Source organism: Pipistrellus kuhlii, unplaced genomic scaffold, assembly GCF_014108245.1.
Source record: "Pipistrellus kuhlii isolate mPipKuh1 unplaced genomic scaffold, mPipKuh1.p scaffold_m20_p_14, whole genome shotgun sequence".
Classification (NCBI taxonomy): Eukaryota; Metazoa; Chordata; class Mammalia; order Chiroptera; family Vespertilionidae; genus Pipistrellus; species Pipistrellus kuhlii.
The window spans coordinates 10,734,557-10,762,286 of NW_023425449.1; the positions used below are offsets into that span (position 1 = coordinate 10,734,557).

The 27,730-nt window shown below is 41.1% G+C and overlaps 1 protein-coding gene and 1 long non-coding RNA gene across 5 annotated transcripts in view; one reads left to right on the forward strand and one right to left on the reverse strand.

Annotated features, from left to right (window-relative positions):
- Window positions 1-16,662, reverse strand: part of LOC118718178 — a 42,214-nt gene extending 25,552 nt beyond the window's left edge. The window contains exons 1-3 of one of the 2 annotated variants that reach the window (XR_004987700.2): window positions 16,304-16,662; window positions 8,341-8,487; window positions 5,775-5,919 (exon numbers count right to left, since the gene is read on the reverse strand). This is a non-coding gene — a long non-coding RNA (uncharacterized LOC118718178). Of the gene's footprint in view, window positions 1-5,774; window positions 5,920-8,340; window positions 8,488-11,113; window positions 11,879-16,303 lie in introns of those variants that run through there. The other variant, XR_006741553.1, reaches the window with a different exon arrangement.
- A 127-nt stretch (window positions 16,663-16,789) lies between these two features.
- RNF19A (ring finger protein 19A, RBR E3 ubiquitin protein ligase) overlaps window positions 16,790-27,730 on the forward strand; it is a 36,057-nt gene continuing 25,116 nt past the window's right edge. For 2 of the 3 annotated variants that reach the window (XM_036436724.2, XM_036436725.2), the window contains exon 1: window positions 16,790-16,994. The gene's annotated coding sequence lies outside the window, so the exon portion shown is untranslated. Of the gene's footprint in view, window positions 16,995-25,566; window positions 25,643-27,730 lie in introns of those variants that run through there. The other variant, XM_045581363.1, reaches the window with a different exon arrangement.

The following is a 27,730-nucleotide window of genomic DNA, read 5'->3' on the forward strand; positions in this document are numbered from 1 at the left end:
ATAATAATAGACTTTGTCAAAAGGATGTTGGGAAGCAAGCATTCATCCATTGTTTATAGACGGTTAATTTATATGATCACTTTGGGGAACAAATGGACAACCAATATCAATTTGGAAAATGAATGTGTCCTTTAACCTGAAAATTCCACTTTAAAGAATTTAGCCTACAAATAATTCACAATGTGTATGCAATAATATATAGCCCAGAAAATACTTGAAGGTCTGTTGGTAAGAGGATAATACCGGACACAATGTAAGGTTCATCAATAGGAGATTATTTAAATAATATATGTGCATCTATACAGTTGAGTATTACTCATCCATTAAAAAGAACAGTGCTCCTTTATGGGTACTGATATACTATTTCTCTAAGATATTTTGAGTAAAAAAAAAAAAGCAAGGCTCAAAGACTATGACTTGTAAAAGGGGTGGGGACGACAAATATATATATATGTATGTATGTGTGTGTGTGTGTATGTGTGTGTGTGTATATATATATATATATATATATATATATACAAATTTGTTTGGGGTTGATACATTTGACACTGGTAATAATAGTTGCCTGGGGGAGGGGTGCTGAAGGTATGGGAACTGAGCCAGGGAAGTAAAAAGAGAGCTTCTCACTGTTTTGCCCCTTTTGAATTTTGTATCATATTATACATCAGCAATGTGAAAATGTGGCTGCTGAGAGTATGATGATGGCTTTTCTACACTGTGTGAAATCAAGGTTCAGAAGAACAGCTGCTTGGATTCTCTCCGAATTGTGACTCAGATAAAGCTGCCTCAGTGAGCAGCCCCCTCTTCCCCCACCCCGAGATGTAAGAAAACATGGTAGGAGCTGTGAACGTTGACTTCCCTGTTATACCATCAGCATCTAGCCCAGACGGGGAGTATGTCTTAACGCTGCCAAGATTCTAATCTAAAGAACAGAAAAATGGAGAAGCCACAGAGAGAAACACACAGGTCAATGTGCAAGGCAGCCACGGGGACAAAGGCATTTAGGAGAGAAAAGAAAGTTCTTTGCAGAACTGTTGCAAGGGGAGCAGACTGTAGGCAGGCACAGAGCCAGCCTGCCCGCTCCCGACCAGCACTGTGTCTACAGCGAAGTGGGGAGGGCTGGGGAGAGATGAAGCCGGAGAGGTGGGCAGGGCCAAGTTGCTATGGGCTCTGGAAACCATGCAAAGGAGTGAGAAGAAAAGAAGAGAGAAGTTAGAGACTTGAAAGCACAAGCATATTGTTCACACTACTCTGGCCTCAAGAATCAGCCCTCTAAACCAAAGAGGGAATGTATTGGCTTGTGTAACTGGAAAGTGCAGGGATTTGACAACATCATCAGAATATTCTTTCTCTTTCCTCACCCCTCACACCCGCTTGTTGCGCTGGCTTCTTAGAGCCTCTTTCCACAGGCTGGTTTCTGGCAGCTCCAGCTTCGCGATGAACAGATAAGTGGCCCTAGCAGCTCCTGATAGTTTCAGCAAAAATCTTAGAGCTGATTTTTATCGGACGACTTGGGTCACGTGCCCATCCTTGAAATAACTACGTTCAAAATGGTAACAGGTCAGGCAGGGGTCATAGGATCACCGCTCCTGGGGCAGGAAGGCAGTCCCCCAAAGGAAGTAGAATGCTGTTTCAAATGCCACTCTAAGCAAAACCAAAAGACCCCGAGAAGGTGTTTCCTTCTTTATGCATAAAAATTGGAAAGGATCTTCGGAGGAAGGAAACATTAAGATGCTAGAGAAGACAGGGTGATTGTGGGGGCAAACCCTGGAAGAAACGGGAAGGGATGGAGATCGGGTAGAAACATGGGTGGCTGAGAGGATGATGGACTCACGGGGCTGGGAAGAAGTTCAGCTCCCCCCCTCCCCCCACTCCATTCCAGAACCATCTGACACCCCCTGGGATGTGTTCAGTAATGCACAGCCATGATTTTGGAAAGTATTGAATGTTATTGTCCTGCAGGTTTGATTCTTTTAAATGCCTGCTTTTCGTTACGCGGAAATCTAGTTCTCAGCTTGCCCCGTAGAGGAACAAACCTTAAGGCTACTTACTACCTCATCAGATGGTCCTTTAACCACCAGAAGACACCTTCCTGCCAGTATCTTCTCTTTCGGCCAAGCCCAACAAGTGCTTTTGACTACATATTAGGCGACATGGTTGCCAGCCTAACTGTCTTTCTCTGGATTCATGCTCATTTGTACCAGGTGTGTCTCTCTCCATAGAAGGCAAAACAGAGTCTACAGGTCTTGTAGCACCTGGTTATAAAGGAAACAACTTCTCCGGGTCTTTTGGTTTTGCTTAGAGTGGAGTTTGAAACAACATTCTACTTTTTTTTTGGGGGGGGGGGGGGACTGCCTTCCTGCCCCATGAGGGGTGATCATAGGACCCTTGCCTGACCTGTTAACATTTGAACAGAGTTATTCCAAGGTTAGAAAAGGTCTCTATATGAGGCCTGACCACTGCTGAGTTCAGTTAGACCATCTTTTGGTTTTGCTCCTTTTAAAACCTTTTAAAAAATTCTCACCTAAGGATATGTTTATTGATGAGAGAGAGAGAAATTATGTTGTCAGAGAGACATCAATTGGTTGCCTCCTGTACATGATCAGACCCAAACCCCAAAACCTAGGTCTGTGCGTTGCTGTGGAATTGAGCCCACGACCTTTTTAGTGTACAGAATGACACTCCAACCACTGGCCACCTCACCAGAGCTGTTTTCGCTCCCTTTTATCTGGACATTATACTAATGCAATTTAAGATTTCATTGGATTTTGTTTTAACACTGAATGATTACCAAAAAAAACACAGGTCTTTTTTTCTCGTGAATGGTTGCTAAGTCAGGCCTTTTGTAATTATGCAAGTGGTAGTGTGTGTGTGTGTGTGTGTGTGTGTTTGTTGTTTTTCAGCCAAGAAAATGGAACTTTATTTTTTCTTTTAAATCTCTTCTTGTTGTTTCTTTCAGACCCATCCTGTTATTGGTCCTGCCAAAACATGAGCCTTTATAACCAGGTGGTATAAGACCTGTAGACTCTGATGCAAAAGAATGGACCCTGGTTAATCCAACTCCTTTGTCACATGTTGCACCACTGATAAATGGGTAGCTTTTCTAGCCAATAGTTCTGTGTATGTGTGTGTGTGTGTGTGTGTGTATGTGTGTGTATCAGATGATGAGCTTTGTCCTATGGTTTCAGGTCAGTCACTGCCAACCTTTGCCCCCACTTTAGTTTGTATCTACTGTTCTGGATGAGAGAACACCGTTTCACCAATCTCCCATGGCCAATGAAAGGGTAGGAGCCGGGCCTTAGCCGGTGCTCAATGGTTAGAGCATCGGCCCTCAGACTGAAGGGTCTTGGGTTCAATTCCAGTCAAGGGCACCTACCTAAGTTGCAGGCTCAATTCCCAGTGCTGGTTGGGGTGTGTGAGAGGCAACCAGTCGATGTGTCTTTCTCACATCGATGTTTCTCTTTTTCTGTGTCTCTCCCCCTCCTTTCCTCTCTCTAAAAATCAATGGAAAAATATCTGCAGGTGAGGATTATCAAAAAGAAAGGAAGGAACGGGGAGGGAGGGAAGGGGAGGGAAGGAAGAGTAGTAGCCAGGACAGCTTCAGAGGAGGCATTTAGAATCAGTTTCAGCTGTGTTTTAGAATAGAGCCCTCTAGTCGGAGCCCTAACAAACCATCGCCATGTAACCGAGTAATTTGATGAGCCTTTTACCCACCCACATTCCTAGATACCCTCCTCCCTAACATTCTTACTGGATCTGGAGACTGTGCTGTAACTGTGTTGTCCGGGTTCCTTTATGACTCCCTCATCCGGTTCAGAGAAGAGCCTTTTCATGGGGCTACACCTGCTTCCAGAATTTCTAAGGGCCTCTCTGATCTAAGATTTGCATCTCTACATGTCACCTCAGGCTTCTTAGATGAACCCTTTGCATGTAGATATACTCCAAAGGGAAGTAAAAATTCACTTTGTCCTTTGGAATTGATTGAAAAAAAATTTTTTTTTATTGATTTGAGAGGGGGAGAGAGAGAGAAAGAGAAACATCGATTTGTTGTTCCACTTATTTATGCATCCATTGGCTGATTTTTATATATGCCTTGACTGGGGATCAAATCCAGAATCTTGGCGTATCAGGATGATGCTCTAACCATCTGAACTACCCGGCCAGGGCTGAACTTGATTCTGACTGCAGACATCTCCCTGATAGGAGGTACCTCTTTTGCCTCAATTCATTTCCACTGCTCTCTCAGCCCCAACACCGCCCTCCTATCAGCGTGAGCTTGCTTCCCCGCCAGGAGTTCCCAAGTGCTTGAGGCTCTGAGAAGCTGTCAATTATGATCATTAAACAAAATGTGCACCTGGGACACAGAGGATGTGGTCAGAAGTGGGACCTCTTTCCTAACCCAAAGAAGGGAGGCAAATTGGGCCAGGGGTGGATACCAACTGTCCTTTCGTGGCAGGATAGTAAGAAGCTAGGGAAATTCCTTGGCACGCAAAATAAGGGAAACTGAGACAAAATAATTAAACAAGGCCAAACTATTTGAGACAAACTATTTACAGCCAGGCAACGAATCACAAGATTTTAATGTTCCCAACCAAGGACATCTAATAGCAAATAGATTACACATTCCAGACAGTGTCCAGATAGAACAGCCTAGTCCCTGACCCTCTTCAATGATGTTCTTTGAAAATAGATCTATCCAGAAAATAATCTTTGACATCTCTATATGTACATTTAAAAAAAAATCTTTATTGTTGAAAGTGTTACACATGTCCTCCTTTTTCCCCCATCGACCCCTTCTAGCCTACCACCCACCTCAGGTCGCTATATGTACATTTTGATATATTAACATATTGAACACATCTGAAAAGCTAATGAATATTCTGTTAAGACCCTCTTCTGAGCCAAAGATAGATTAAAGCCTCAAGACAAGAGACCTATGGCAAGCTCTCGCTAGAATACACCCACACTTCTCTGTTCTCTTTCTTCTAAATTCTAAAGGACCCCAAGAGACTTGTAACCAGGGGAGTAGCGGCCAGTGGCAGCTTATCTCAGACTTACTCCCTGAACCCGTCTCCAAGGCCCCCTTTTTCTCTTCTCTTTCTCTCTCCTATTGCTTCTTCTACCTTAAACCCTTCCTTTGTTTCACTGTCCCCAGCTTAAATAAACATACTCTCAAAATCACCTGGCTTGTTTGTGAAATCTTTCCTGCATAAAGTCAAGAACCCACACACTGCCAAAGTTAGTTGGCTCGGTGGATAGAGCATCGGCCTGTGGACTACAGGGTCCCAGGTTTGATTCCGATCGAGGGCATGTACCTTGGTTGCAGGCACATCCCCAGTGCCGGGGGAGGGAGGGAGTGTAGGAGGCAGCTGATTGATGTTCCTCTATCATCGATGTTTCTAACTTTCTATCCCTCTCCCTTCCTCTCTGTAAAAAAATAAATAAATAAATAAATAATCAATAAAATATATATTTTTAAAAATAAAGAAAGAAAGAAAGAACCTACACACTACTGGCTGACCCGAGGCAGACCCTTGCCAGGCCTGGTTCCTGGATCCTCAATGCAAAACAATAGTGCCTAAGAAGTAATGACTAAATCTAACAGGAAATTTTGTAAGAATTCTTAGATACTGAAACATTCTGCCTTACCAATTTAAAATTGGATCAGAAAATGAAAATAATTTTTCTTTGTATTTGTTAGCCAGTCTAACATTAAAAACTGAAAGCCCGAACCTAGATGTGTAGGACTTTTTTCATAGCAAAATAGAAAGTACCTGGAAGGCAATCCAAATAAAATCACTTAAAAAGAAGTCATGCTGACATATCTGCTGAGGAACTGTTCATCAGGATGTTTAGACCGGATCCAAGACCGGATCCAAGAATGTCAATTCATTGGCTCGTGTACTGATTATTTTGGGACTGGACACAGAATTCAAAAGGAAAAATATAAGACTAGCACTCAAAGAAACTGCAAATTCTAAATATAAAGATATTAGCAAATATACTCGCATTTCTTTAGTCAAAAAAAGTCAAAATACAGTTTTGTAGTTAATACCAACAGTTTAAAGTATCTAAAATAAGTATCATTTATATTTCAGAATAAAAAATATTATGAGCCATAAGATGTTATGTCTTAGAAGAGGAAAGAAGGAAGAATTCAAGAGCTCATGGGGAAGAAAATAATACTGGCTTTTCCCTGAGTCTGAAGCAAAGATAGAGTCTTGAAGAAGAGGAAGCAAGAGATGACCTGCAGGAAGGGAGGGTAAGGGGGTTGATGCTTCCCCAAAGACCCGGATTTTCCAGTAAAGGAAGGGAGAGAAACTACTTTTAAAAATATATATTTATTATTGATTGATTTTAGAGAGAGGAAGGGAGAGAAAAAGACATCAATTTGTTATTCCACTTACTTATGCATTCATTGGTTGATTCTTGTACGTGCTCTGTCTCCCCCCCACCCTTGAGACCTTAGCATTCTGGACAATGCTCTAACCAACTCAACTACCCAGCCAGGGCTGAGAAACTACTTCTGTTTCCCTCTCGACTATAAAGTTTGTTAGGGTAGCGCCTGGATCTATTTTGTCCCCTACTGTAAAATCCATCCCCCAAAACAGTGCATGGCATATTGTTGGTTCTCCGTTAATATTTGTTAAATAAAATGAATGCGTGTGGGGCTTAGAAGAGTGGGAAGTGCTAGGAATGGCTTTGTTAGTCGTAAACAAGAAACGAATAATGGGGTTACTGATTTGAGGTTAGGGGGTATGCATGTAAAGCATATCATTTTTCTGAAGTTCAGAAGCAAGAACAGAAAAACAGACAGATGGGAACTGACAAGACCAAGAGAGTAGAATGAAAAAAGGGGTGAAGAGGGCCTGATATACACGTGAGGGCAATGGAGGTTAAACTGGAAACGGAGTCAAGGGTGGAGACAGAATGAAAGCAGCAAAAGACTGTCAAGGTCAGGAGATTACGAGTACTTCTGAGGGCTTTAGGCAAAGAGCCTCTTTAAAACATCCGTGTAGCATATAGCTTTGTAACAGGCATCCAACTCAAATTTCTACTCTAAATTATGTGACTGTTCAGACTTGGACTGTGATTTGTTTTCTTTGTAGCCTGGTTTGTTAATTAAATGAATTTTAAAAAGGAGGGGAGAAGGAAGGTGATTAGTTAAAGACATGATTGACATGTCTTCTGTCATTTAAATGATGAGCTATTCAGATTTGTATGTGTATATAAACGTCTATAAATATTCGCTCTATATAACAATACTCACAAATACACATTCCATTACAAACACCTGCAGATATTTTCTGAAATATGGGTTAATAACAATGATGGAAAATCTATTCGTTATTTGAGTTGTGTTCTATTTTCTATGCTGTAGGATGGAGCCAAGATATCATAAATAGTGGGCTTGAGGGCTCAGGGAACAAGCTGGAGATTTGGAGCTACTGAGGGCAGAGAACTAGAACTGAATTCCTGGGTATAGGCATCTTGTCCAGAATGAAAAGATGACAGTTTGACCAGGATCAAGAACCAGAGGACTAGCGAGGTGGAAGGGAGGGACAAATGAACTGGTAGTCAAAATCCAGAATTACTGTGTGTTTGCCTCTTTGTAAGAACCAAAAGTCAAATCCTCTACTAAGACCCTTTAGCCTTTTAAGTTCTTTGCCTTCAGTATCAAATGTACTTTCCCTTCTAGGATTTCTTATGTAAAAGATGAATCTTGCTGAAACTGGTTTGGCTCAGTGGATAGAGCGTCAGTCTGTGGACCAAAAGGTCCCGGGTTCGATTCCGGTCAAGGGTGTGTACCTTGGTTGCAGGCACATCCCCAGTAGGGGGTGTGCAAGAGGCAGCTGATCGATGATTCTCTCGTCGATGTTTCTAACTCTCTATTGCTCTTTCTTCCTCTCTAAAAAAATTAATAAAATACATTTTTTTAAAAAAATGAATCTTTTTAATTAAATTTTTTATTGCCTGTTGTTGAAATGTTTTTTGTTAAATTTGTTTTAAATTTCTTTATGCCATTTATTTTTCAAATACACATATTTAGGTTTCTCAGGTTGGAAAATTTTCACTTGTGAAACATAAATGCAAAGATACATTAGAAGTCTAGTAAACAAAAAACAGTGACTCATTGTTAAATGGAGTGAGGTGGGGGTGGAGATTGAAAGGAGAAGAGAATTAAAGGAACTTCCCCCCTCCTCCAGATCTCCTAAGTCTTCAAAACGTAATGTTTCAAGGGGCTTCGTTGTTCATTTGAAAGGAAAACAAAAAATTCTACCCTCGTTCTCATATTGTGTTTATAAGTCAGTCATAGTAAGATGGAAACAAAAGAAACACCTCTTTATGACTGATCATCTACTTCAGTCATCCAAATCCTTGAATCTGCTTGCACTGCAGATTTGTACTTCTGAAAATAGAATGTCTCAAGTATTATCTCGAAATCTCAAAATGCTTGCTATTAACTCATTCCTCTTCTGTTTAATACTGAAACGCAAAGAAGATAACATACATGAGCTCATGTGATATATGGAACCAACAATGGACAAAATCATCTGAATTAGGCACCTTCCTCCGCTTGGTAAAAAAAAAAAAAAAAAAAAAAAAGTGATGATACAGCTTTAGTGTGTGGGAATTTTTATTTGAACAAGGCCATCTCAAAGTCACAGCAGCAGAGGAATTGTTCGGTTTTCCTCTCGTGGCCTTGAGACACGGTGGTTAAAAGTTTCGCTTTTATCACAGGATATAAAAACCCTAAGAAACCATTTGAAATTGGATACAGATCTCTGGCCCTGAGACTTCAGATATTTTTCTCCCTTGCTTCGTTTACCCAACTATTTAAAAAATCTTATTCTCTTTGATCACTGATAGGAATGCTGGCTTGGCACAGTCATTCAGCTCCAAACTTTGAAAACTCCCAAGTATGAATTTCAACAAGTTCACTAAGGGTTCTGAATTCACCCCCCCCCCTCCTCCTCCCCATCCCCAAATATCATTTAATACATCCAAGGCTTTACATGTCATCTCATGCCCATCTTTTAGATCACATAAACTTTCAATTAGCCATTTTGGATTCTGACCACATTTGCTAGGAAATAAGTGTTTAAATATGTCTTCTAATACTTTTCTGATGGGATTCCCCTGGCAAAGGTAGATGCAATGTTTAAAACTGAAACCATTCTAGAAATAGACTTGTTTTTGGAAATTGCTGATGAGTTTCCCAGCTAGCATCCATGGAGCTAACGTGACAATCCCATTGGAGAGAATAAATGGCAGAAAAGAAGGATGAAGGGAGCACCCTACCCAACAGGCTGTTCACATCCAGCAGGAGTTAGTTCATGCCACGTTGCCTCTTCCTGCTGTTCTCTCTCTGCTTAAATGGTTTGTCTTCTTACTGTTCCAGTGCTGAGATCCTTCCAAAAATATTAAACTCAATTCGAAAGGAAATGGAAAACATAAAAATAAAACTTCAAAAAATGTTATTACAGGGAGGAATAATTTTCTTTAAAAATTCTATTGTTCTATGACACTCCATCTTCAAATAAAGCCAGTGAAACCAATATCCACTCATCTGAAAATAACACTTTTGATAATAGCGAATACTTACTGAGCTGTTACTATGTGCCAGGCACTCTGCTAAATGCTTTTATAGTTAATATTTTATCTAATTCTCACAGAAATCTCAAGAAAGAGGTACTTTTATTACTCTCATTGTAAAGATGAGGAAACAGATGTAATGGGACCTTGATCTATGAGCATTCCTCTCTCTGTACAGGCAGACGTTGGGGATATTGAGGTTCAGGTTCCAAATTGCCACAATAAAGTAGCTATTGCAATAAAGCAAGTCCTAATTGTTTTAGTTTTCCAGTGCATATAAAAGTTATTTTTGCATTATCCCAGCGATTTTTTACTGGTCTGGTCAAAAGCTAGCAAGAATTTTTAAAACATGCAATACCTGACTATTTAGTGGGGCACTGGTCTCTTTTCCCTTAGATTGTCAAATAAAAATAATGACAACAGTCAACACAACAGTAGTCATCCAGTGTGAATGCCCTGTCTTGAAGCATAAATAAATAATTCAGATAATAGAGTTGCATCTTATTGATCACGTTGCATTATAAGGTTGTGTCTGATGGGTTAATTCTTGGTACCAGAAAGCCTTATAGACCAGCATAGGCACATGCCTTTGACCAGAATCAAACCCAGGACCCTTCAGTCTACAGGCCAACGTTCTGTCCACTGAGCCAAATTGGTTAGGACAATATGGGTATATTTTCAAAACAATTTTGAGTAAAGAAAAGAAGGAAGGAAGGAAGGAAGGAAGGAAGGAAGGAAGGAAGGAAGGAAGGAAGGAAGGAAGGAAGAAAGAAAGAAAGAAAGAAAGAAAGAAAGAAAGAAAGAAAGCAAGCTGTAGAATGATATATTTGGTACGACATTTATGAAAAAACTATGTTTAGAATATAAAACAATAAAATATGTTATTTGTGAACACATACTTATATAGTAAAAGATTAAGGATGTGAACCAGAAAGGTAAAATGTTCAAGATAACTGCTGCCTTGGGAGAAAGGGAATGGGTTGGGGAAGATACAAAGTAAAGTAGGCTTTGATTCTGTAGGTCTCATTTCTTTTGCTTTAAACAAACACGGCAACTATGAGAACATGTTAACATTTGTTCTTTCAGAAGTTACCCAGGTTTGTTATCGTTTTCTCTGAAAGTTTTTCTATTTTAAAAAATACTTCCATTTTAAGAAAGACAAATGGGTATAATCATGCTGAAAGGGGGCAGAAATCACAGTATAGAACATGATCTTTGTAGATTTAGAGTAAATGTTTGAAGCAGATTTAACTAGATGGCCAATTTATTCCCAAAATAACTTAGTACACCATCCGTAGACTATCTAGCTTTGAGTCTTGGGCATTTAGTGCAACCCGCTAAGTAAACTAGTTGAAAAACGTACTCCTCAGTGATTTTACTAGTAAGGTGAATTTTGTCATGTGGTCTTAGATATGTCAGCTGCAAACCACAGGGCACTGGCCCCCAAAACCCCACCATATTACCAAGGCATTTATCAGGAAGAACAGTTGTCTAGAGACTGTTAGAAGCCACACACGTCTCACCAAGGACTCCTGTTCATGGGCCATCGTTATTACCAGATTCCCTAATCCGCCTTCCTCTCCAGCAGCACAGGATTTCATGGGGAAGGTGACAGCCTGAATGCTGCCTAGTTAGGCTATGTGATTTCAATAGTGAACGTACTTCATTACAATATTTGGTGGAAGGTTCTAGGTCACACCTAAAAAAAACCCCCGCTTGAAAATTAACCTAATCTCTTGTTTGCTTTTGTTTGGAATCTTTTCACTTTCTAGAGAATAATGCGGAAAGCTAAAATCCAGTATTATGTAAGCGTTATTCATTCGTTAAAACTGTATTTTGTAAGTGAGAAAATTATTCTTTGTGTACATTTAAAAATAGTCCCTTTCCGTTATATAACTAGCAGTCGGGACCAGTTTGTTTGTGGGCATGTGTTCATACACATTTTTTTTAATACCTGTCTTGCTTCAGAAAGGATAGCAGATGGGTTACAGATACATATACTATAGCGCCAGAAACATAACATCTGAAGTTAGTGAAGGAATGGAAACAGGATTTAAGCCAGGAGTGGGTTAAGTATATAAATTGCATCCTGTTTGATCTTATACGCGGGCCGGAAGGCCACGTATATGGCTCTGAGCTTTCTCACAACCAAGGGAAATGCTGTCAGTTCCACAATTACGTATTCAGAAGACAAAAACAAGAGAGATAATAAACAAGGGAAATTACTGTATCAGGTGCTAAAACCAAGGAAAAATACTTTCCAGATCTTGCCAGAGGGAGTATTACAGTCACAAACTCCATGACACTTCTTAAAAATATATATATTTTATTGATTTTTTACAGAGAGGAAAGGAAAGGAATAGAGAGCTAGAAACATCGATGAGAGAGAAACATCGATTAGCTGCCTCCTGCACACCCACAACTGGGGATGTGCCTGCAACCAAAGTACATGTCCTTCAGTTCGCAGGCCAAAGCTCTCTATCCACTGACCCAAACCGGTTTCGGTGAGAGCCAAATTTTTTTAACTTAAATTTCTTCTAACGCCACTTCTTCAAAATGTAGACTCCTGGTTGTATTTCCCTCTCTCCCCCCAGCGAAACCAACTCCAGGCAAAACTTCCTGCCATCCATATCCTACCCAGTATTCCTGTATCATGTGCCCTATCATACTCTTGGTCCTTGTATGAGAGTGGCTTTCTATGTGTCTGTTCCTCTGCCAAGTGTACAAGCTCCTTGAGAAGAGGGACAAGGCTGTACCATTTTTTGTCTCCCAATGTTGTGTGGCATGTGAGCATGGCTAGATTTTGTTGCTTGCTTCCTTGCTCTTTCCTTGGCATCAAATTCCTCCCCTTCAAAGTTTAGTGGGAAAGGCCTAACCATAACAATGAGGTACGTTACACAGCAAATTATAGAGATGAGTACAGGATTGCTGTGGATTGACTTAACCTGTAAGAACAAGCTAAGGTTCATGTAATTGAGCCAGGTGGAAGAGGAGGAGGAGGAAAAGGAAGAAGGAAGTAGAAAGAAAGAAGAAGAAAAGAAATGACAGGAGAAAAGAGATGGAGGATGTATGGTACCACAAAAACTTGATGTGGCTGAAGAAATTCACATTTTGTGACACCAAGGGAGGGGTCAGGGAAAGGGTGGGAGAAGAGTCTGAGGGTCCGAGCCCAGCTCTGCCACTTACCAACCATAAGACTTAAGCAAATTACTTAGGATCTGGAGCTTCAGATCCTAATGTGTTGAAGGGATAATAATAGCACCTACCTTTTAGGATTCTTCTGACAATTAAATGCCTTAATATTTATAAAGCACTTAGAACAGTTCCTGACACGTGCAATGTACTCAATGGAGAATAGCTATTATTGTAACCCTATTGTTCTCTTTCACACAGCCTTACAGAGTCTGCCTCTAAAACAAATACCGAAACCATCCACTTCTGTCTCCACCTTGGACCAAAGAACTATGATTTCTCTCCTGGATTCTTGCAGTGGCCTCTTAACTGGTCTTCCTGCTTCCATCCACTCTCGTTCTCCCACAATCTGATCCACAAAGCAAACAGGTGATCTTTTTGTTGCTGTTGTTAATCCTCACTGGAGGATATTTTTTACATTGATTTTTAGTGAAGAGAGAGAGAGAGAGAGAGAGAGAGAGAGAGAGAGAGAGAGACAGACAGACATTGGACATTGATTGGTTGCCTCCTGCAGATGCTCCAACCAGAGCCAGGACTGAGCCTGCAACCAAGGTACAAGATATGTGCCCCTTGCCAAAACCGGTTTGGCTCAGCGGTAGAGCGTCGGTCTGCGGACTGAAAGGTCCCAGGTTTGATTCTGGTCAAGGGCATGTACCTTGGTTGCGGGCACATCCCCAGTAGGGGGTGTGCAAGAGGCAGCTGGTCGATGTTTCTCTCTCATTGACGTTTCTAGCTCTCTATCTCTCTCTCCCTTCCTCTCTGTAAAAAAATCAATAAAATATATATATTTTTTTAAAAGATATGTGCCCTTACCAGAATTGAACATGCAACCCTTTAGTCCACAGCTGACACTAACCACTGAACAAACCGGCTAGGGCCAGGGTGATCCTTTGCAAAGGTAATTCAAACACACATCGTACCAACTATTTAAAATTCTGCTTATCATAACTTTAAAAGGTCTTCAGTAATGACTCCATCTCTCTAACCCCATGCCATTTGTATTCTCTCTTACTTTACTTCAGCCTCTAGCTGCCCGAACTTGACAAGTTTGCCTTGCTAGGACCTTTGCACCTGCTATACCGTCTGCCTTCCCCATCTCTTGTTTTCCTTGTTCTTGTCTTGGAGAACACAGCTCAAATGTCAGCGGAGTGCACTTCACTTTGAGACACTAAAGTAACAGCCTACCTGGTTTCTGCTTCTCCCAACCACCCCCCACCTCACCCTCCAGAATGTAAGCTCCATAAGAGCAGAAACAAAGACGGTCCTTTTCATTACTGTATTCCCAGTGCCTGCAACAACAAACCTGTCTCTCCAACATACCAGGTACTGAATCAGTATTTATTAAATTAATGTCGAGTGGATTAGAATAAAGAATGGAGAAGGCCGCCAAAAATGAAGGCACCAGGGGCCAATTATTATATTATGGTGTTTGCAGCCATCCAGTGGGAAATGACGAGGCAGTAGCGATGGTTTTCAACCTTGGCTGTGCATTGGAATCCCCTAGTGAGTGACTCTTAAAAACGCTGATGCCTGTGGACCATCCTCAGAGATTCAGATTCACCTGGTGGCTGTTGTCGCCTGGGCATCAGGATTTTTAACAACTCTGCCTCGTCTTCTACGTGCAGCCAGCGTTGAAAGCAATAGCAGAGTGAGCGCAGGGATGTTTAGAATGTATCCTAAGTAGGACATAGCAACTCATTTTGAATTGGAAGTGGCCAAAAGGAGGGTTTCCTGGAGGGGGAAATCCTAGATTTCCAGCTTGGGCCTAGGTGAATGAGACAGGCAAGTTTGGAGAAAAACATAAATTCTGTCTTGGACAAGACCAAGTTTGAGGTGCCTTTGGGGACTCCAGCGGAGATGTTCAATAGATGTGTGTCTTCATAGATCTATACTGCCTCGGCGAAGAGCAGGAAATCCCTGTACTTTTCAAGAAGACAAGCAGGAAGAGGCATCCTGGAAAATGTGACAGTTGCAGTGTGCCAGGCCACGCCCACCCAGCACAGCCTCTTTACTCAAAAACCCCTGCCAAGCCCATGCCCCATCTGTTCTGAAACGCTGTTGAGCATGTTGACATGTTTTCAAGAAGGATTACATTATGGATGAGTACTGTTCCATAAATCCATTTAAATGACGATTCTTGTGCTACCTTTAGGCTTCAACTACCCCTCTGATTAAACTGCTGGCAGCCTTCAAAGAGCACTTAAAGGGATATACGTCTAACAGCTTTAAAAACGTCCAATCTATGAAAATAAACACGCCCGTCACGTCTTCCTTTAGGTTTCGTGGTTGCAGATATTTAAATTGCCTAGCTTGTTTAGTGTTCTCATTGGTAAACATTTACTGGGTTACCAAAGACACCAAGTACCATCTGAAAGACCAGGATTCCTCAGATTGTTTCTAATTTAAATTAGACACACTAACACAAAGACCGAAAGGGCGATATATTTAGTTAAGTAACAGATGGCAAAAGGACATTCTGTCCAGCATCTATCACATTCCGGCTCTCAGTATTCTAAGGAAGAGTAAATTTAAATCTTGGAGAGAAACAAACTAGGAAGGAATGAACTGGGTCTGGACTGAATATTTATTCAACCAAGAATTGATTGCAAGGCATGTTTAGGTTAAACAATCCAAAGGGGATATGAACTGGCTTACTAGTGAAGACTACAAGGGGGTGGCCCAGCTAGTGTTGCTCAGTGGTTGAGCATGGACCTATGAACCAGGAGGAGGTCACGGGTTCAATTCCCAGGTCAGGGTCATGCCCAGTTTGTGGGCCCAGCGTGGGGTGTGCAGGAGGCAGCCAATCAATGATTCTCTCATCATTGATGTTTCTCTTTCTTTCTGTCTCTCTTTTCTTCTCTTTCCTGAGATCAATTACATATATATATATATATATATATATATATATATATATATATATATATATATATATATATATTAAGAATGTGAGGGGATGCAACAAAGCTGAAGTAACTCTGAATGTATCAATAAGAACTTAAATATGCCTTAACTGGTTTGGCTCTGTGGATAGCGTGTAGACTTGCGGACTCAAGGTCCCGGGTTCGATTCTAGTCAAGGGCATATACCTTGGTTGCGCGCACATCCCCAGCAAGGAGTGTACAGGAGGCAGCCAATCAATGTTTCTCTCTCATCAATGTATCTAACTCTCTATCCTTCTCCCTTCCAATGTAAAAAAATAAATAAAATGTATTTTTTTTAATGGAAAACTCTGGACTGAAAATAGAGAAATCCTTGTGTGTGTTTTTAAAGAACTGAAATGTGAATTCTCAATGCTTAAATGACTGTGAAATGAGGAAAGAAGAAAGAAAGAAAGAAAGAAAGAAAGAAAGAAAGAAAGAAAGAAAGAAAGAAAGAAAGAAAGAAAGAAAGAAAGAAAGCAAGCAAGCCAGCGGAAAATATCTTCCGAGCCCTTGCAGGGTGTTAGGGTGTGAAACTGTGGCTCAGGGCAGCTCCTAGCAGCCCCCGCGGAAGACTGAGGTCCAGGAACATTAACCGAGCGCGGGCGGGGCGCTCCTGCACCCCCGGGAGGGACATTCCCCGGGCGGGCAGCTTGCTTGCACGACTCGCTGCACCGTCCCGAACCCCTCTCTCTCCCGGAGCTGCCCATCGAGCAGAGGGCCCGGGACAGAGGAATGAACGCGTAATGGCGTGCGAAACCCCGAAGTCCGGCATCTTCCTTCCGTCCCTGGGCAGCCGCGGGCTCCGGGCGAGCTGCTGCGGGGACCCCGGGACCCCGGCGCGCAGGCGGGTCGGCGCGTTCCCGCACCCGCGCGGGGCGAACGTGCGCCGCTGCCCCCTAAACCGCCGGCTCCGGCCGGATGGGCGTGACGCCATGACGTAAGCACGCGGGCGGCGCGCGGGGCGGAGCGGGGCGGGGCGGGGGCGGGGGGCGCCGGGGGCGGGGCCGGCGGGGGCGGAGGCTGGGCAGGAGGGAGGGCGGGCGGGGAGAATGGCAGTTGCGGCGCTGCTGCCGGGGGACCGCCGTTGAGGAGACACAACTGCGGAGGAGGAGTTGGAGGAAAGCGGCCGTCGGGACCCCTCCTCTCCGTCCCCCCCCCCCCGCCTCCCCGCCCCGGCTGAGAGGCGCCTCGGCGGGTCTGCGGGACCCTCCTCCATACTTCCTCCTGCGCCGCAGCCGCCGCCGGAGAGGCCCGCACCCCGCCCGCCTCTCGGAGGAGTTGAAGGTACGGGAGGGCGCGAGCGGAGCTGGAGACGCCCGGGCGGGAGCGGGAGGGCAGGGGCGGCTCCCGTGTCCGAGCCGAGGCGCCCCTCCGCGGCACGGAAATGGGTTCGGAAACGCCTCGGGAGCGGCGCCCCGCTCCTGCGCCCCGCGCGGGGCTGGGGCCGGCGTTGGCCCCGGGGTCAGGCCTCCTCGGGCTGGTTCCGCCGCCGCCGCCGGGGCCCTGCGTCGGCGCCCGGGTGGCCGCGGCCCGGGGCGGAGCGGCGTGGGAGCCGCCCGAGCCCGCCCGGGCCGTCTGCGGCGGCCGCCCTGCGGGGTGGGGACGGCCGGGGCGGCGCTCCCCTCGGCCCTGCCCCGGCCCCCGCAGCGGGGACCCGGCGGGCGGCGGCGGGGGCGGAGCGCATTCCTGACGGGTGAAATCGGCTCTAACGGGACTCATTTCCGGGCCTGGCTGCACGTTCGGAGCCGGGGCCTGGCGCCCCCCAATTCCTGCTGCTGGGGGGACCCCCCGAGGGGGAGGGAGGCAGGCATGCACCAAAGGAAGAAGGTTCCTGCGGGAAGACTGCCAAGCCCTTCAAAAAGCAGACATTCCACCAACGAAAATGGAGTGGTTTTGGGGTGAAAGTAGGTGTTCATCATAGGGGTCCAGCAGGATTGTCTGCATCGTGCCAAACCTTCGGGGAGTTCCCAGCCTGCACGCAGCAGAAGGAATGCCCACTGTTTTTAATGTGCATTTCCCCCTCTGTCATCCGAGTTCCCTTCTACCATTGTTCTCTCCCCGTCCGTTAATGGGAAGAAAAGAAGTTTGGGGTTCAGTCAACCTGCAACAAGGACAGCAAGAAATAAAAATTAAAAAAAAGGAGGGGAGGCAGTGGTTAAGGCGATAAGTGGGAGAAAGAAAGGTCTTGCCCTGGCCGCTGGGTTCTCAGTTGGTTGGATGTTGTCCGGATTCCCCGTTAGGGCACCTACCAGGTTGCGGGCGTTCCATCCCCTGTAAGGGAACATATGGGAGGTAACCGATCGATCTCTCCCTACCCCTCTCTTTCCAAAAATAAATAAATACATTTAGAAAGGTCTTATTACCCCCCCCCCCCCCCCATTGCTGCTTGGAGGTAGAAATACACGAACGCTGCTTATTCTGGTTGACATTCATTATTCAAAATATGCAGAATGTTGCATTAGGTTGACGTTGGGCAGGACAGCCTTTAAGTGCCGCTGCAGTTTTCAAACCCAGGTTGGCTGGAAGTGACAGTTTTAGTAAACAGTGGAGGCATACAAGCAGCCCTTTTCTGTAACTGCTTTAAAATGTTTGTGATCTTTCCTTCCCGTTTCACTTTTTGCGGCTAAGACCATGGTTATCTATTTATTTACATTATTTTTAACTTGATTTCTTGACCCTTCTGATTATATGAAGTCTGACAGTATGCCTGACCTTCGTTTTCATTTTTGTCATTATCTTGATGCGAATCTTTCTGCTTCTGCTTATAACTCAAGCTATTATTACCATGTTTGTCTATTTATGCTTCCTTAACGCCCAGCTGTCTGAACTGAATCGAGATGTAAATACTACTCTCTATTTAGAAAGTGATGCTGATCTATTAACTCTTATTCTCAAATGTTCTTTCCTTGCTACTTGGTTAAAGGTTTAGAATTAACTCTTAGGACATAAACCAAATTGTGCAACACAATACAAACTTTTATTGGTTAGTTTAATATTCTCCTTTTTATCACTGAAATGTAAAATTAATGTGTCTTTAGGAACTATTTTTTAAAATACATTTTTATTGATTTCAGATAGGAGGAGAGAGGGAGAGAGAGAGATACAAACATCAATGATGAGAGAGAGAGTCATTGATTGGCTGTCTCCTGCATGCCCCCTACTGGGGATCCAGCCTGCAACCTGGGCATGTGCCTCTGACCCAGGAATCAAACCCAGGACTCTTCAGTCTCTAGGCCGAAGCTCTGTCCACTGAGCCAAAACAATTAGGGCTATGGGAACTATTTTAATGTCACCTCAAGGTGTCCTTTTGAGAAAAAAATGGCATTTGGCAACTAATGTTAGTGTATTTTTTTCAGTATCTCTTCCCAGAGGATTCCTGTATGATTAATTTTTAAAAGCGCAATATTAGAATATAATGAACAAAATAAACTGATGCACAAAATAGATCCTGAGACATGGAAGCATGCTACAGATTGATGAATCTCAGTGGGAAGGCAGGGATTAATGGGGGACTTTATATGCATATATGCATGGCCCAAGGATACTGCAATAGTGTGGTGAAGGCCTAGGGGGTGGGATCTGTGATGGAGGGGGTCAATGGAGGGGAAAAGGGAGCATCTGTAATACTTTTAATAGTAAAGATAAATTAAAAACAAACTACAACATTATCTTAGGAGTTGAAACACAACCCAATTCCTAGTCTCCAAATATCTATAGCTCCTTGAAGCACTGTTGTTTCATTTGATGGATGCCTCAATTGAGAGAGTTTATATGTATAAAGAAGAATGTATTTCACTGTCATCTAGCCAGTGTGGGAATCTTTTATTTTGGTGTGATTTGCAGAAATTTGGGTGCCTTTTTACTTGGCTAAATGAGACCATATTAGTATATACTTTTAAAGATAGCTCAGTAGCTTAGTAGAAAATAAATGCATTTTACAAATTTGAAATATAGGGGAGACACAAAGTAATACTTTTGCAGTTGTGAATGTAAAGCACTTGGGGTCACCTCTTTTTAAAAAATATTTTTAAATGTATTTTAAAATATATATTTTTAGATCGAGAGGGGGGAAAAAACTAGGGATCAAACCCAAAACTTGGGTATGAGCCCTGACCGGGATTTGAACCTGCCACCTTTTGGTATATAGGACAACACTCCAAGCCACACTGGCCAGGACTGGGGTCACTTCTCTTTAAGATGGAAAGATGCTCTTTGTTTTTATGGGGTAGTTAGATGGAATTATTATAGTTATAGGTAATTTGAAGCAAATTTTTTTTTTTTTACATTTGAAAGAGTTTTGTATATTATACCAGACTCTTATTTTATCTTAAACACGTATTTAGATTTATCACAGAAATTCTTTGGTTTCTAATCATAACACTCTTCCCACCCCATTTTCTTTTAATTTGGAGGGCACAAAGTATTGAAAAATGTAATTTTCTCAGTTTTTCAAGGGTGAGAGGGAAGATAAATACTTGTGAGAACATATAAAAGTCCCTAATCATGTGCAGGGCATAGAGTAAGGGCTTATACACCTGAATTTCCTCCTTATATTTCTTCTCCACTCAGTTTATAAAGGAAATATCAGAGAATTGTGGGCTGTTTTTTGTTCGTTTGTTTTCTGATGTTACTGAAAAGTGACAGTTGATTGTCATTGGCAGATTTCATGCTGACTAAGCTATATGCTTTTTGATTGTTGGAGGCCCATATAAAATTTAGGTCATTTGGGGCTGAAGAAAAGTGGAATTTCTAAATTTATATTTGATTGCACATTCTATTGTATTTGGCAAACTAGCACTAGTAGAGTTTAATGCTGGTCTGAAAGGACCCGTAATCAAATATGAAATAACTTCAGCTTAAAGATTTTGGGTTGATTCTCCTTTTTTGGCAAACTGCAACATTATTAATCTGATTACTTATAAAGAACAGTTAAATTTTCCTTAGGTGATTTTTTTTCTCCAATCAGGAGCAATTACTATTTTTCTTTGGCTTTTTTTTTTTTTTTTTTTTTTTAAGTCATAAAATGTCAGCTTTGTTAGCTGGTAGAAGATGTATAGCCTTAAAACAACTATGTAACCATACCTGCACAGCTAAAGATTGAGGGCTAGTAGTCTTTTGCTAAACACATCTTGTATTTCACATGGTGGTAGACTTCAACCAAAAATGGCAGTGAAATCATTGGGTACTAAATTTGTTTCTCAATACCTATCGTATGTCAGTAATACTTTCTTTTGAGAAAGGCATTTTGAAAAGGATTTGGGAGAGTTTTCATATGTGAATGCCTCAGCAGGACAAAACTGATGAGTTGTTTTAGCTCTCAAATAAGTTTGTACATTGAATGATGAAGCAAAAGCCTGTTCAAAATCACCCTAGTTTGTTTAAGCCCAGAAGAAACTTCAAAACTCAGTCTTGGGTCCAAAAAACTGGAGTTAGCCCCTTAAAATTATGTGCACTTAATATTTTCAGTCTCTGTCCTTCTCTGAATACCCATGAAAGGCAGGTTGCCAGTTGATGAGACAGACACCCAGGTAGAGGTGAGTCATAAGAGGGAGCAAATTAGAGGCAAGGAACAAGAAACCTGGAGAAGCCCAGTGTTTGAGCATCGACCTATGAACCAGGTCACAGTTCAGTTCCCAGTCAGGGCATATTGCCTGGGTTGCAGGCTTGATCCCCAGGGGGCAGTAGGCAGCCAGTCAATGATTCTTTCTCATCATTGATGTTCCTATCTCTCTTTCTCTTTCTCTTCCTATCTGAAATCAGTAAAAATATATTTAAAAAAGAAATAAAGAAACCAGGAAAAGCTATTGGGAATGTGATAGTGTTGGGCTTCTAGATAAATATTATATAGCAGAATAATGTATCCTAAATTAAATTATTACGCATGATCACAAATGAGATAATGTATGTGAAATGTGCCATAGGTGATAATGTAAACTCCATTATGGCACGGACCATTCTCTGTTCACTCTTAAGATCTTCGCATAAAGCCTGACCATAATAGGTGTTGAATAAGTATTTGCTGAGTAAAGTCTGTATAATGTAAAGTACCTATTTCATAACTTGCTCGGTGTTATGTATATAATCTATACAATAAAGCCTAAGCGACCTTTATGGCAGAATGGCCAGAACGACCGGTTGCTATGATGTGCTCTAACGACCAAGAAGCAAATGCTCAATGCAGGAGCTGCCCCCTGGTGATCAGTGCACTCCCACAAGCAGAGCACCGCTCAGCCAGAGGCTGGGGAGCAGCGCTAAGAAGCAGCAGGCCTAGTGGTAAGGAGCAGTGAGCAAGGGACAGTAAGGATCAAGGGGTCCCAGACTGTGAGAGGGCACAGGCCTGGCTGAGGGGGACCCCCCCCCCCCAGTGCACTAATTTTGTGCACTGGGCCTCTAGTGTGAGTCATAAATGTAATCTAAGGTTTTCTATTGTACATCACATTCAAAAATAAATAGGTGAAATTAATTTTCATAATATATTTAACCCAGAATATTCAAACTTTTATATCAAGGTGTATTAATGGATGAAGTTACAGTCTCTCTCTTAAAATTGATTTGAGAGAGAAAGAAAAACACCAATGTGAGACAGAAACATGGGTTGGCTGCCTTCCACATGTACCCACAACCTGAGTATGTGCCCTGACTGGGAACTGAACCTGCCACCTTTTGTACAGGACAATGCTTCAGTTAACTGAGCCACACCTGCCGAGGCAATGTTCTTTTATTCATACTCGGTCTTCAATCAGTATGTGTGTACAGCATAGTTCTAGGGGCATTTTGCGTGAAATGTTTTTCCTTTCTATAGAAAGCTTTTTCTTTGTCTTTTGATACTATTTTTTTAATTGATTGACATGCCTTTGAGACCAAATACAGAAGTGAATATGTCATTTATCTGGAATTACTTAGTTGAATTGACTGTCAGGATACCTGACTTATCTCAGTTTTACAACTTCCCCCAAATGACTGTGCCTCACTCTCTTTCCCTGAATATAAAATGAGGGAGAATGTGCTCTCATCTATTTCACTGGATTAATACAAATTGTATCTTTGAAACGCTCAACTACTAAAGATTATTACAAAGAGGTTTTTTTCTTCATTATTAGTAATTTGTTATAACGAGTCTCAGAATAAAAACAAAAGGAATAAACTCCCCATGACATTACTGCATATGAGGATCCTGTTACCTCTCACATTGGAATCAGTTACAATGCATAATCAATACATGATGCTCTTGTAACATAGAATCAGGAGAGGTAGCTAGGCTGTTCAAGCACCTTTGTTGTAATTTCTTCTGATCTTCTGATTTTAAATTTCTAATCTATTTCAGTATTGCCCAAACTAATCTGTCCTTTCGGTTTTGTTTGTATGAATAACTGCCACTTCTTATAAAGGCATCTTTAAATTGAAAATCATGAAATACAGTTCTTTGGAAAGAGGGTGTGGGCACTGGTAAGTGTCATTAGTGAGCAAAGTAAAACGATCCTTTAGGAAAGCCTATCATCACAGGATATGTGATGTATATAGCACAATGACTAATTCTGTCCAAACCAAGTTTTGCTCAGTAAGCAGTTGTATACAGCCAAATCATATACATAGTCAAATCAAATAGATAGTTCTTTATAGCTATACCTGTTAAAGAAAAAGAAAAACTTTTGTAATGGATGAACAGCCTTTGGATTTTTTGTTTTTGTATAAATAATATATATTCTAATGATGTCCTTAGCAAAATTATCTGGAATAAGGCCCTGGCCTGTGTGATTTAGGACCTCCCTGAGCACAAGGTCACTGGTTTGATTTCTCAGTAAGGGCACATGCCAGGGTTGTAGGTTCAGTCCCCAGTAGGCAGCTTGCAGGGGGCAACTGATCTTTCACTCTCTCACCCTCTCCCTCACCCTTCCTTTCTCTCTAAAATCAATAAAAACGTATTTTTAAAAATTTCTGGAATCATGTTTTAGGTGGAATGGTAGCCCGTAGAAAGATATGTTCATATTCTAATCCCTGTCAATGATACCTTATCTGGAAAAATAGCCTTTGCAGGTGTAATTAAGTTAAGGATTTGAGATGAAAAGGTCATCCTGGATTATCTGAGTAGGTCCAAAATCCAGTGATAAATTGTCCTTATTAGGGAAGAGCAGAAGGAAATTACATACAGAAGAAGAGAAGACACTAAAGAGGAAGAGGCAATGTGACCACGGAAGCAGAGATTGGAATGATTTGTGCTGAGCCAAGAAATGCTTATAGTCACTAGAAGCTGAAAGAGGCAAAGAACAGATTCTCCCTTTCAGCCCCACACCAGGACTATGAGAAAATAAATTTCTGTTGTCTTAAGCCACACACTTTGTGGTAATTTGTTATAGCAGCCACAGGAAACTAATATGCACTCAAAAGTTTTTAGTAAGCCAAAGGTCTATGATTACATCTGTTTTATATCCTGCATTGTCACTATCAGAGACTAGCCTATTCTAAAATTTTTTCATGTCATCATACCTGACATTTTGCACTATGCTTTTACTAATATTTCCTTATTGTTGCATTGTTTGCCCTGCTGAACAAAGAAGGCTTAGAATAAACTAGCCAAAATCTATTTTTCATTGAAAAAATTGAATTGATATGGTTTTTCTTTTTACAGTAGCTTATTTTTGTAATGGATTGAGTAATGAGTATTATTTGTAATGGGTATTATTAAAATTATAAAGTACCATTTTTTTTTTTTTCTACCTCCCATTCAAGAATAGGTAAACATGGCAGGTGTGTGTTTGTAAAGCTGTTTAAGAACCATCTCTTTGGGGAGGCTTTGGAGCATGTGGGAATAATTTATTCTGAACTATTAGTTTCTGTTTGTGGAGATCAAACAATCTTTAGGATAAAGCTCAAGGCAGTATATTTGAGTCTTGGTTAGCATTCACTTTTCAAAAAACTTGCTGGAAACTGATACTTGCCTATGCTAATAACCTGTTGAATCAGTCCCTCTTCTATTACTAAGTAGTTGGGTTGAAGTTATTCATCCCATTTTTAATATTAGACCATTCAGGGTAGATTTGTCACTACATAAGCATAAGGCTGAAAACATTAGTTACATTTACTTTAGAGAAATTCATGTATTATAATGATATATTTCAAACTTCCAAATGACTGGCTATTCATAAAAAAGCCATTTCAGAGCCAGCTTTTTTTTATTATTAATTTCTAACCTTAAGTGTGATAATCCTTTCAACAGTTTTATGTAGTAAATGGTTTAGGTACATGTATGCATTACCTTATGCCTGATTCTTCATATATGTTATTTTATTTAACCCTAAAAATAATCCTCAGGCTGTAAACATTATTATTATTATTATTCCTCATGTACAGTTGAAGAAACTGTCTTAGTAATTTAACCCAGTGTCACACAGCTAACTAATAGGTGTCAGAGACTGAACTTGAACCCAAATATTGTAACCCCCGAAGTCCATGCTTTACTCTCTGAATAAAATATATGCTGTCATTACCCATATTTGTATAGTATTTTCAAAACGTTTTCCTCTCCAACCTACTCTAAATTTTTACCTCAGATTATTTCCTCCCACTAAGTAGGTAAGATAATTATGTCAGAAATAGACAACCCTAAAATCTCATGGTGAACACAATAAAAGTATATTTCTTACTCACACAAAGAACTGTATGGATGATTCTGGTGTCCAGATTCCTTCCATCTGGTGATTCAGCTGTCCCCTAAGGCCTGCTTAGAGTTAACCACTAGAATTACTACAGTTAGCCAGCTGGTGGGAGAAGAGAGAAAACTTAAAGGATATTTAAAGGGATGGTTGGGGACCAGTTTTGGAAGGGCCATACATTAGTATACTCACATTGCATTGACCAGGACTGGACACATGGCTGTATGTAGCTGCAAGTGGAATGGAAATTAGTTCCTTATGCTCGGGAGGAAGATGAAACAGGTGAGTCTATAACAACGTATTTGCCACAATTGTGTTTTCTGTTTTACAGATGATACAGAGGGGTTGTTACTGAACTAAAGCCACAAAACCACTTGGGGTAGCTATACATAGAACCCAGATTTCCTTACATCTGCATATAATATGCTCATGTTTCTGAGGAGACATTCACATAGTTGAAAGACATTTAGATTTTTAGCACCATATGTGGGGTCTCATTGGGCATCAACTATTTTACATCTTTTGTGTCATTATATTTTAAATATATTTTTATTGATTTCAGAGAGGAAAGGAGAGAGAGAGAGAAACCTCAATGATGAGAGAGAATATTGGTTGGCTGCCTTCTGCGTGCCCCCTACCTGGGATTGACCCTGTAACCTGGGCCTGTGCCCTGACTGGGAATCAAACCTTGACCTCCTGGTTCATAGGTAGATGCTCAACCACTGAGCCATACCAGTTGGGCTGTGTCATTATATTTTAAATAAAGGTAATTGATTTAGGAAGAATAAAAAACTTAAAAACAGTTTTCAATGGTAATTGCCATTTTAAGTGAAGATGAGATAGCACTCTATTAACTTCATGTGCATATTTAAAATGAACTGTCCTTTGAAAATACAATATTGATTCACTTTTTTTGTATGATTTTTGCTTTATTTAACATGTGATGCATTATTCTAGGCCATCTGTAACTTCATGTTTATTCTTACATTATGGATCTGAGACATTTGTTTCCAAATGAAAGTTTTTTAACCTTCCCCATAACTTAACTCTCTTTAAAGAGCTGCAACTTCAAATCTTAATATAATAGATGTATGTTCTAACTGAGCTAATAATTGGTACAGATATGAATATTGTATGAAGGTAAATTAGTGAGAGCAGAAGATTTACAGAAACTGATGTTAACTTATACTGGCAAATTAAAATCTATCTCAGCAGTAGCAGTTAACCTTTTATTATACTCTAGACTCCTTGGAGAATCTTTTGAAAGCTACAGATTCTATCCCTAGAGTATATATATATATATTCACAATTTAATTAGAGTTTTAGAGACTTCTTGTATTTCTCTGAAGCTTACCCATATAAGCTGTTATTTTTAAGCATTGTTATCCTTCTCCAAAAATTTGTTAAGGTGCTTATTGTATTTTTACTTTAACAGCCTGTAAAAAAAGATGTTTAATAAGTCAGTTTTATAAGAGAGTAATGAGTATCTGTCTCCTTAATAGTATTTGGACTGCAAGAATTATGTCCCGGGTCTGTATTGTTGCTATAACTGAACATGGCAGCTATATTGTGGAGTAGATTTATTAGAGGAAAAAAGGGCATTTCTAAATTTGCAGTGGGTAAGATGAATGACATACTTACTTAAAATAATTTTAAATATTTAAATAACCTTTTTGAGCAATAACAGACTTCATTATAATGAGCTTAGTGATTTACTACTGTTCAGAGAAAGTTATATATGGAAATCCAAACAATTTAATGCCTTAAACTTATGTTAATGAGACGGGTTCAGTTTTACAAAAGCTCTATTTACTTTGTGCCAAAGTTGGCTTGTGTGCCAATACATCATTTCTAGTACATCACTTCTAGTTATATCTGATCAACGGATGGCTTAAGGCCATTAATTTTGCTTTTTGGTAGTCAACTGCAAAATTAAATTGTACGTAACCATATTTAAATTTGATAGGTGGTTCTTTGCAACTCTCTGTATAGGAGGTGCTATGGATAGATACTTCCTTTTTTCATGGCCCCAGGAACTTTATTTAACACAAAGAGCAAAACCAAAAAAGTAAGTCAAGTTTGGGGATTTCCCCAACACTGTTTATTTACCAAGCAAAGTTGCAATAAGTCCCAAAGAGAAATCGGTGTCTCACCACCAGTTCCTCCCCACTTCCAAGGAAGACTCTGGTAACATATACCTTTGACCCAGTGCAATGCTGTAAGACCAGAATGTCTCTCACTTTTCTGTACCACACAGTTCCTTTCAGTTATGAAACTTGAATTTTGAATCTTTCCCTACCTAGGGCCATTTTTACTTCTCAGGAACCTTCCATTCATAATTGCTGCATGCTCCTAGCATCACTAAGATGG